Here is a 9,887-nt window from a genome sequence, read left to right as displayed (position 1 = left end):
CCTGGTATTAATATAGTGAGTCCTCTCAACAAAGTTACAGGAAGATTCCGCTACTCTCCTCAGATAAGGAAACTGAGGCATAGACAGACAGATAACTCACCCAAGTTGGGGCAAGAGCCATGGTTTGAAGCCAGGCAGTTGGGCTTCTGAGGCTATAATCTCTGCCAAGCCTGTACCCATCCTTTTTTAAAAAAAAAAAAAAGATTTATTCATTTATTTGAGAGAGAGAAAGAGTAGGGAGAGGGATCAGAGGGAGAGAGAGAATCCCAAACAGACTCCCCACTGAGCTAGGACCCCCCCCATGTGGGGCTCCATCTCACAACCCCGAGAACATGACTTGAGCTGAAATCAAGGGTCGGACGCTCAACTGACTGAGCCACCCAGATGCCCCTATGCCACCTCTTCTGTGGACAGGGTCCTGGCTCAGCCTTTCAGGAAGCTGTGAGTGCCTTCCAGAGAGCTGCAGGTACAGAGCCTCACCTGGGAGAAACTTCCTGCCAGTAACATGCAACCTGCAACTAAGCCAACCTTTAGATGGAACTCTATAAGCACAGTTAAAGAAAGCCACAAGGAAACAGGACATTCTGTTTAAGCAAAGCATTAAGCCTAGTCTCTTAAACACACATATATACATGCACATCGCAATGCCACGGGAGAAAGGGCAAGCAGAGGCAGGATGGCTGTTTTAGATGAAAAGAAACTAAGGAGGCATCATGTATCTTCTCAGGTGATATTATAGCATCACAGGTACCATAGTTATATGATACCAGTCTTGCTCATTTTCTTGGGGGTTATTACTGTGTTGCATCATGCAGAAGAATGCACTTATTTCCAGGAAATGCATGCTGAGGTCTATAGAGCTAATGATGCCTGCAACTTAGTTTCAAATATTTTACAAGGACACACATACATAAAGACAAGGAGGTAAGGCAAATGTTAATAACTGAGGAATCCAGGTGGCAAGTACCCAGTTACCCATCGTACTGTTCTTTCACCCTTTCTGGGTATTTAAAACTTTTAATAATTTAAGTTGGAAAAACAATAGATCTGGCTAGACTTATTTTGGAGTGTGCTCACTGAAAGGAGACCCACAACCAAAATCTTAGAACATAAAATTATAAAGAAGAAGGAACCTGAGATTTCATTCAGCTTCTCTTGTTTTAAAGAGGAGAAAGGCGAACACATTGAACAATTAAAAGCTATTTAAAATACTGTGTTATAAGTATTTCCATTAAGTGTTTATTTATCCTTGTAATCATTTTCGCAGTCTTAAAGAAAAAAATCAAAATGTAAATAAGACATCTAAATATTGTGCTGGTTATTTTTAAAATGTTTAACATTTTAAGAAGCTAATATTGCTGTATAATCACGCAGCATAAATGCTAGCATATTTGGCGCATGTTATAAATTAAAGAAAGATCCGGGTTCTTTACCAGAAGAATAAGTGCAACAGGCAGACTTGGGTTTAGTTCCAAACAACTAGAGCAGAGGAAAACTGAACATATTAAAACCTAGGAAAAAGGGGTGGAGAGAGGGTGTAATGTGATGATTTTACCAAGGACTTCTTTATACCAACCAGGCAATACCTGGTACAATAAATAACTCTGGGAAACCGAATCCAACATGAAGGGACCAAAGCACATCTCAGGAGTCATTAACCAGGTATTTCCAGATGACAACTGTGATGTGACTAATGTGCCCTAGCTGGACCACTGCAGTATGCATCTGCACCCAATATGGAGTGTGGCCAACTGCAGTTCCAGGGTAGAGGTGGGAGGCCAGGAACCTGGATCTAGAAGGTATCAGTAACTCAAAGTCCCCACATTCATGGTTTTCACCCTCTTCCTAAGCCCCTGTATATGCCATCCCCACCCTCAACTGTCCTCTTCCATCCCTCAAACCTGTGACTGCATTACCAGGAAGGTCCACCACTCATCAGCTCTGGTTCCTCAACAAAGGGACTAAAAAAAGGGGGGAAGTAAGCACAGAATCATTTGAACTGTTGGTTTACTGGAATGCCTGTCACCCAGATGTTTAAACATTCTCCAGATGTTGTCCTTGCTCTGCACCTGAGAGAGAAACTGGCCATGGGCACCTCTTAGAGTTGAGACCAAGAGGGAACCGTGGTCCCGAGGGCTTGAAATGCTATTCCAGAAAGGTTTCCACTCTTTCAGCACTTTGCTGCCTGGCCCTGGACAGCAAGAACCTGCTCTTTAAGAGTGCTTAAATAAATACATCATCAGATCTGGAAACAGATAAAAGCCTTCATCTAATTTCTTTCCCATTATATGCATGTGTTTCTTAATGCTCTTGATCTTGGATAAAATATGTTCCAATGAATTAGATTTTAAGCCATTCATACATATTATAAATTAAATATCCAATTATTTCCAATGTCTTCCTTGTTAATTGATACGAATCTTTATTAATTCATACTAACTTACAGATTTAGTTAATTGATACAGAAGTTCTCGAAGTAAAAATTCCTGGAAAGATATAAATTAATATTAACAGTTTTAGAAAAACCTGTAGGTATTGTTTCAAGTCACCTTGGGTACTTGATAAAATTATGTTCTCCAGGTACCAAATAGTATAGCACCCCAACAAATGTGTAGCAATTGACTTTTGGCACTTCTACCTGTTGGATTTAGTTTGGTGGCATAATGCTACTTGCTTGGGCTATAGCGTCACATATTAACAATCACTAGAAATATGAAGGCAGAGGGAATAATGTGGGTCATGGAAACTGTTTGGGATGTTATACTTAGAGCAATGCCAGCAAAACTTCCATGGTGACCCTGACCTTAGAAGGTGGCTGGGGACCTGGCAGCCTATTGTGCAAGGTTCAGCTCAGAGGGCGAAACACTGACCCCACTAAACGCTGCATTAATGAGCTGGGATCTCCACTCCCCCCAGCTCCCTGCTTAGAGTTTTCCCAGTTTCTACGTGAATCAAATTACGGGCACCTCTGCTGGGTTTCCTGTGAAATAACAGATCTTACTGTAACCAAATATTACCATCTCGGAAAAACTTCATGCAACTAGCGAGAGGACTCTTCATTCTCAGGCAACAGAGAAAAGCTTCTTTGTTTTGAGATTGAACACACCTGGAACAAGTTATCTGGGCGGAGGGGGTGGAGGTGGGGGTGAGGGGCTCCCTGGGCCCACAGTGGAGAGGGAGCTCCCGGGACCCAATCACATCCCTGCCTGCCAAAGGCCAGCCGCCCAAATCTTCTTCCCAGCTCTCTGGCCAATTTCATTGGAACTTGCAGTTGGCTGTAGCCACATGGCAGAGGGAGCCCTGCATCTACATGGAAGGATGACGCTGTTAAGGATCACAGAGCTCAGAGGCAACATTCCTACAAGCTCTGAGAAAGAGCTCACGATTCAGAGACCGGAAGTGTGGAACCTCTCCTCCTGTCCTCTGACCACTCATACCCCCCACCCCTGCCCTGAAGCAATGACCAAATAAGAATTCTGGCTGTGTCTCTGAGACAGCAGGCAGACATCTGGCATAGGATTAGTCAGTGTGTGCATCTGTGCATGGCTTCCCTTGGAAACCAACGAAACCCTGTGTTTCCACCTTTGCCTCAAAACACTTGCTTTCCAGAAGAAAACCTTGTGTTGCTCCTTTCATCTTTATGCCATGGCTGGTCCAGCAGCCGCAGAAAGGAATCTAACTCAGACCAGTGTGGAGGCAGGAGGTATGGCTGGTGTGGTAGATATCAGGTTATAAAACCATTGTTGAGAGGGGAACAGGACCATTCCTGGTCTCATCTGGAACAGGACCATTCTCACCTGTTGAGAGGGGAACAGGACCATTCCTCAGTGTGGAGAACTGGGGTGAATGTAAGGCAGACACCCATCCACACGCTAATGCAATTTTTTGAAGATAATATCCCATCTCTGTTCACATTTTTTAGTCTTTTTTTAAAAATCTATTTATTCATGAGAGACACAGAGAAACAGAGACATAGGCAGAGGGAGAAGCAGGCTCCCTGTGGGGAGCGTGATGCAGGACTCGATCCCAGGACCCCGGGGATCACGACCTGAGCCAAAGGCAGATGCTCAACCACTGAGCCACCCAGGCACCCCTCCACACCTTTTAGTTTTAATAAAATATCAGGTTTTTGCTGGAAGGGACCAGCTCTTACTCACCTTTGGTCCCTTCACTTAAGATGCCTGGATGAGGTGTGTAGTCATCAACACCTATTACTAGAACTAGTCTTACAAACCCTTATGTGTACAGCAGTGCCCTGGGGGCTGAGACAATGAAGATTCTGACTCAGTGACAGGGTCAGGCCTGACTTGGTACTTTTCTAGCAAGTTCCCAGGAGCTGCTGGAGCTGCTGGCTTCAAGTCTGAGTTGAAGGATGTCCTAATGACAGTTATTTGCCTGTGGAACGGGCAATTTCCCACATCCAGGGAAATTGCCATCTCTGACTATCTAAGGTAGCTATATGAACGTGGCATTCCACGCACCACCACCCCATTGCCCCACCAAACAAGAACGTGTTATTGTGTCTCTGTACTCATTCTTGTGCCATTAATTCAGCCATTGACATATGAATGGTGAAAACAAATCTAAGCAATTCATCAACAACCTAACTCACACTTTATTTATGGATTGATTTTTAGAGAGAGAGGGAGAGAGAGTCTTAAGCAGGCTTCATGCCCAGCATGGAGCTCATCACAGGGCTCGATCTCATGACCCTGAGATCATGACCTGAGCCAAAATCAAGAGTTGGATGCTCCACTGACTGAGCATTCCAGGGGCCCCCTAACTCAAAACACCATACATGAGGATTCAGGAAAACAAAGCTGAGACTTTTTTACAGAATGGTGGGAACTATGTTACTGTTGAGCTATTGCTATTTTAAATAATTTTAAGTAAATTTTAATAAAAGCCATTAGATCTTGCTAAAGATACCAGTGTGTTTTGACAGGGACAGAAAACCAGGTAAAGCCTCCCTGAAGGCTTTCCCCTTTGCACTAAAGTCATTGGGAGTCTATACCTAGTTGACTCTTTTAAAATGCATTCCTTTATTTCTGAACTGTTGATAAAGGGCTCTATCAGTTAGCAAGACCTCCCTTAAAATGGGAGGGCGACTATTAATTATTTCCCTCCCAGTGTCCTGTTTCAAGGGACCTGGTGTGTTTTTATTCCAGCAAGATGCCATTCGGCTGCTGCTTCTTGCTTTATAGCAAGTTTAATTTACTCGATTAAAAGTACACCTATGTTCGTCGTGTCTCCAAAGGGCCAGAGAGAGACATTCATGAAGACTTTCCCTTTGAAATAAAATATACAGATTTTGTTTCCCAGTGTCTCTATGTCGATCTTCCTTGCTTTGTTGGTTTCCATTGTGGTATCCAATATCACAGAGGCTGGCAGCAGAACGATGTGGAAATGCTTCTGATGAGAGCCCATTCTCTGGGCTTGTCGGCATAACATATATTTTATAAGAACAATGAAAATCCGTAAGGGGTCCATTTTGCACGTCTCCATAGAAGAAATGCTCTCTACACCAGAGGTGGGGGTGCTGGGTAAGTGGCTCTGATATAAAGCCCCCGCCAGAAACACAAGCACTCCCCATTTCTTGGGATTTCTTGTCACTACATTTTCTTCCACAGAGTTCCTCTGCCTAGACGGTTCACACAAACCATAAAAATTCCTGAAGAAAAAGGAACTTTATTGACCAGAATGCATTACCCAATTAAAAAAAAATCAATGTTTTATATTTATTTGTATATTTATATCCTGCAGGGGAAAAGTATGTGATGTATCTTATTTTTACCATGATGTGCAGCAATTCCTTAAGCAAATATGTGATCAGGCCATTTAAAATGCAGGGTGTATGTATTTATAGCTTATACCCACACATTTATTTTTATTTATCCAAAAGATTGAAACTGCGCTTTCTTGGCCCTTTCTTTGGTTTCCTGCTAAAATATATAATTAGGCAGATTTTTAATGTACCTAATGTGCCCTGAGGAGACTAAGCAGCGACCTTTTTTTGAAACTTTAAAAATATTGGTAGGAAGCAGTTCTCTTTTCTTTTTCCCAAGTTCAATAGCTCAGCTCTCCGTTTCCTGTTTCCAATAGCCAAGGTAATTAGACCATAATGAGAACTCTTTGCTTGGAAGATGACATCTGAAAATTGAAACTATTTGCCACACCAACCTCGACACCAGGGGGAGGGGGCAGGGATCGCCTCCTTAGAGAGAGAAAATTCTACAACTAGAATGTCATACCTCCAAAATTATTTCTTCCTGAAAAGACTCTGAAGTCTGGAAGGTAAAGCGACATTTGTATTGCATTTTGTTTGTTTGTTATGGAGTAATCAATTCTTCATTGTTAAGGAAACATCTCTAAAAGCTTTAGAAAGAGCCCGAACATGCGGGAAACCTGTTCACCACATCAACTTTTTTCTTTCTAGGCAGCAGCCATACAGTAAAGTGCGTGTGTCTTAAAAGTACAGCCTGGTGACACAGAGAGGGAAAATATCAGCGATATTGTCATAGTGTTGTACGATGTTGTATGGTGACACATGGTGGCTACACTTGTGAGCACAGCATAACATACAGACTTGTCCAATTACTATGCTGTACACCTAAAACTAATGTAACATTATGAGTCAACTACATTTCAATTAAAAAGTAGATCTTGATGAATCTTTTCATTTCCCATGATAAACCTGTGTAACGGCTACCAAGGTAAACAATTAGAACATTTCTAGCCCGTGAAGGCTCTCAACCCCTTCCTAGCAATACCCTTCCTAGCAATACCTACCCCCCCAACGGAGCCCCCATTCATCCTGACTTCTATCCCCCAGAATGGTTTTTTTTTTTTTAATTTTTTTTTTTTTTTTTTTTTTTTTATTTATGATAGTCACAGAGAGAGAGAGAGAGGCAGAGACACAGGCAGAGGGAGAAGCAGGCTCCATGCACTGGGAGCCCGATGTGGGATTCGATCCCGGGTCTCCAGGATCGCGCCCTGGGCCAAAGGCAGGCGCCAAACCGCTGCGCCACCCAGGGATCCCCCCAGAATGGTTTTGCCTGTCCCTGGATTTCACATAAATGGAGCTGTGAAGCATATACCCTTTTCTGTCTGGCTTCTCTCTTTCAGCTTTGTATCAGAGTCAGCCACGTGGTTGTATATACGTTGGGTTCTTGCATTTTCATTGCACTATGGTATTTTCTTCATGTGGATATGCACACTTTATTCATTCTACCTTTCACAGACATTTGGGTGTGTCCTGGTTCCTAGCAAGAACGCTGCTATGGACATTCTTGCCCATATATTTGAGTGAGGATAAACACTTATTTGCCTTAGGTAGGAGTGGAACTCCCGGGACATGGAGTGTGTACAGATTCCGCTAAACTGCTTCCCAAGGACGTTTTATCAGTCATCCCTGCAACCGGGTGCCTGTAGAGCACCTTTTGAATGGCAACACGGGATGCCTGGGGTCTCACCATTGAAAGCGAAGTCTCAAGTATTCCCAAAAGGGAGTACACTGGGAGTGAGCAACAGAGGCAGAGAAAAAAACCATTTCACAAAATGAAAGCTACTCCCCAGGGAGGAAGCTGGCTAAGTGGGCTCTGGCCAGGGTCCTAGGGCCTCTCTGGGTGAACCATTTCACACCCACACTTGTGGGTTAGTCAGAGCCAGTGGCATCGGTTGGCCAGCTCCCAACCTCAGGGCCTTTGACCACTTGCACATAACCAAAGAAGACTTTCCCGGGGTCAGGCTGCCCCTAGCCAGGCCAGCCTGGTTAACAGCCTTGAAGAGGGACACCTCTCGCCAGATACCTATTCAACCCAGTGAATTACCTGAGCCTTCCTCATTTGGACCAAATTCCTTATTTTCTCTTTTTCCAGTCATCTTTCTAATTATTGACCAAAGAGTTAATAGTGGGATTATCTAAGGAATAGTCCTTGTGGCCAGTAATCCTCTAACCCACACTAGCCCTGCTGCCCTCAATGGGTCCTGTCTGCCTCCTGGGGACACCACCTTATCCTCTCCACTTATATGCAGACCCTCCTCAGGCCCCAGAAGAGAGACTTTGGGATCTGTGCTCTACATAGGCCAGAATCCCAGGGGAGGTGAGAATCCTACCCACCAACCCACCCCCTCTGCCAAGACATTCTAGAAATGAGGAAGATGATGGTTCATAAGAGACTGTTGCCCCTACTGACAACTTTTCTGAACATCCACCATGATGTCATCTAAAAAGTTTAATATTCTTGCTGTTCCCTCTCCAAATTGAGAATCTTCCATTGGCAGAAGCTATATGGGTTATCAGAGAGGGACTTGAGAGGCCTTCCTACCACTGCAGGCCAGAGCCTCTGGGTCAGGGCCCACAGCTGGGCACATCTTGCCCACGTCACTCCCCACCTCCATCGCTCTGATTGCCAACTTCCCACTGGGTTTCCTCTCAAAGCTCTGGCTCTTTCCTCTTGTCTGGAGCTCTCATGGGTTGCAATCTCTGCTAGAAGTTTCACAGGAGCCAGGATGTTCATTAGGCACTTGGCCTTAAAGTTTCACTCATAACTCAAAGGGTTACATACATAGTGGTTTGTCATTTCTCTGTAGCATAGACTTGAACCTAGGCCTTGGGAAGACCATGCACTTAGTATATACGTAGCTAGTGAAGGGGCCCAGCTGTCTGTTAACCTTCCTCACAAAGGAACATCTCAGTCTGCCTGGGCAGAGACCCCGGCTCCAACAGGCCATACCCACCTGTGGCAGAGCAGAGCTGGCATAAGCCAGAGGAGGGGTTGGGCAGCTTCAAGGACTTAAGTACTTCCCTTCTTTCTCTCTCTTTGTCCTTCTTCACCAGGAGACTCTGGAAAGGTTTGCACTCCTCTCTTCTCACCTTCCTCCCAGTTGGAGACTGATAAGGATAGACGGAGAGGCCGGGCTACCCCTGAGGAGGACTGAACTGTGGCCAGATAGACTCACAGCTAATCTGCTCCCAGATCCCTGAGTAAGAAAATAAATAACTGTTGGTTGAAACCACTAAGTTTTGAGGTAATGTGTCACACAGCAATACATAGCAAATGGAAGGTTACTGGTACTACTGACCAAATATCTCTGGTCTGCCTTCTAGAAGCATAACAAAAGGACATGTCTCCTCTCACATATGTATATGTCACTTTCTTTGGTAATGATGTGATCACCTCTGTGAAGGCAGCTCAAGAGCCAATGTGCACTGTCATCATCTCTTTCTCCCTCTACTACACCCATGGTCAGTTTTGCTCATAATGGGACAATGCTTCATGAGTGTAGGGCCCCAAGGGGAGGTGATGGAGTGCAGAGCTTTGAGCCCACCCCATGAACATGCAGCAGCAGCAGAAGAAAAAATATCTTTGCAGGTTGTAAGCACCTCCATTTAGGGGGTTTGTTACCATAGCAGCATCAGAACTATACTGACTAAACGGGCAAGGGTACGCAGGGATTCCCCGTCCGTCCACCTCTGTTTCTTCCTGCCGACACCTCCAGCCAGGGCAGCGGGATTGGCCCCTCCATATGGGATTCCTACAGTCCGCACATGGAGCAGGACTCTTTCTCCTGTGGGAGCCTGATTCGGGAGCGAGTTGGGACGCCGGGCATTGTCCCCGTGACTCCTGTGCTTCAGAACCCAGTGAATAGGAAAAGCTTGTGTGTGAGTTAGAGGAGTATAAGGTGTTAACGGCCCATGCGATCCAGTTCTGAAAGGCACAAAGTCAACACCCATTGATCTTGTGCTTTTTTTTCCGGAACCAGAGAGAATTTGGGGGAAGTTACTGTCTGGCCACCCAGAAAACAAAGGCCAGTTAGGATTTGTTTTATTTTCTTTTCTTCCCAGATCAATCCCTAGTTCCCCGAGGATCCGGTGTGGTTTTGAG

At 44.7% G+C, this 9,887-nt stretch overlaps 1 long non-coding RNA gene across 1 annotated transcript; it reads right to left on the bottom strand.

The window, feature by feature from the left end:
* Positions 1-4,643: 4,643 nt before the first annotated feature.
* On the bottom strand, positions 4,644-9,205 carry LOC140610131 (uncharacterized). The gene is made up of 3 exons (XR_012011907.1): positions 9,085-9,205; positions 8,740-8,982; positions 4,644-5,671 (listed from the first exon to the last, which is right to left on the bottom strand). It is a non-coding gene; the product is annotated as an uncharacterized lncRNA (long non-coding RNA).
* Positions 9,206-9,887: the final 682 nt, after the last annotated feature.

The sequence above is a fragment of the Canis lupus genome, chromosome 2 (assembly GCF_048164855.1).
Source record: "Canis lupus baileyi chromosome 2, mCanLup2.hap1, whole genome shotgun sequence".
Classification (NCBI taxonomy): Eukaryota; Metazoa; Chordata; class Mammalia; order Carnivora; family Canidae; genus Canis; species Canis lupus.
The sequence above is the reverse complement of the archived record's forward strand: the minus strand, read 5'-3'. Positions and strand labels throughout refer to the sequence as shown.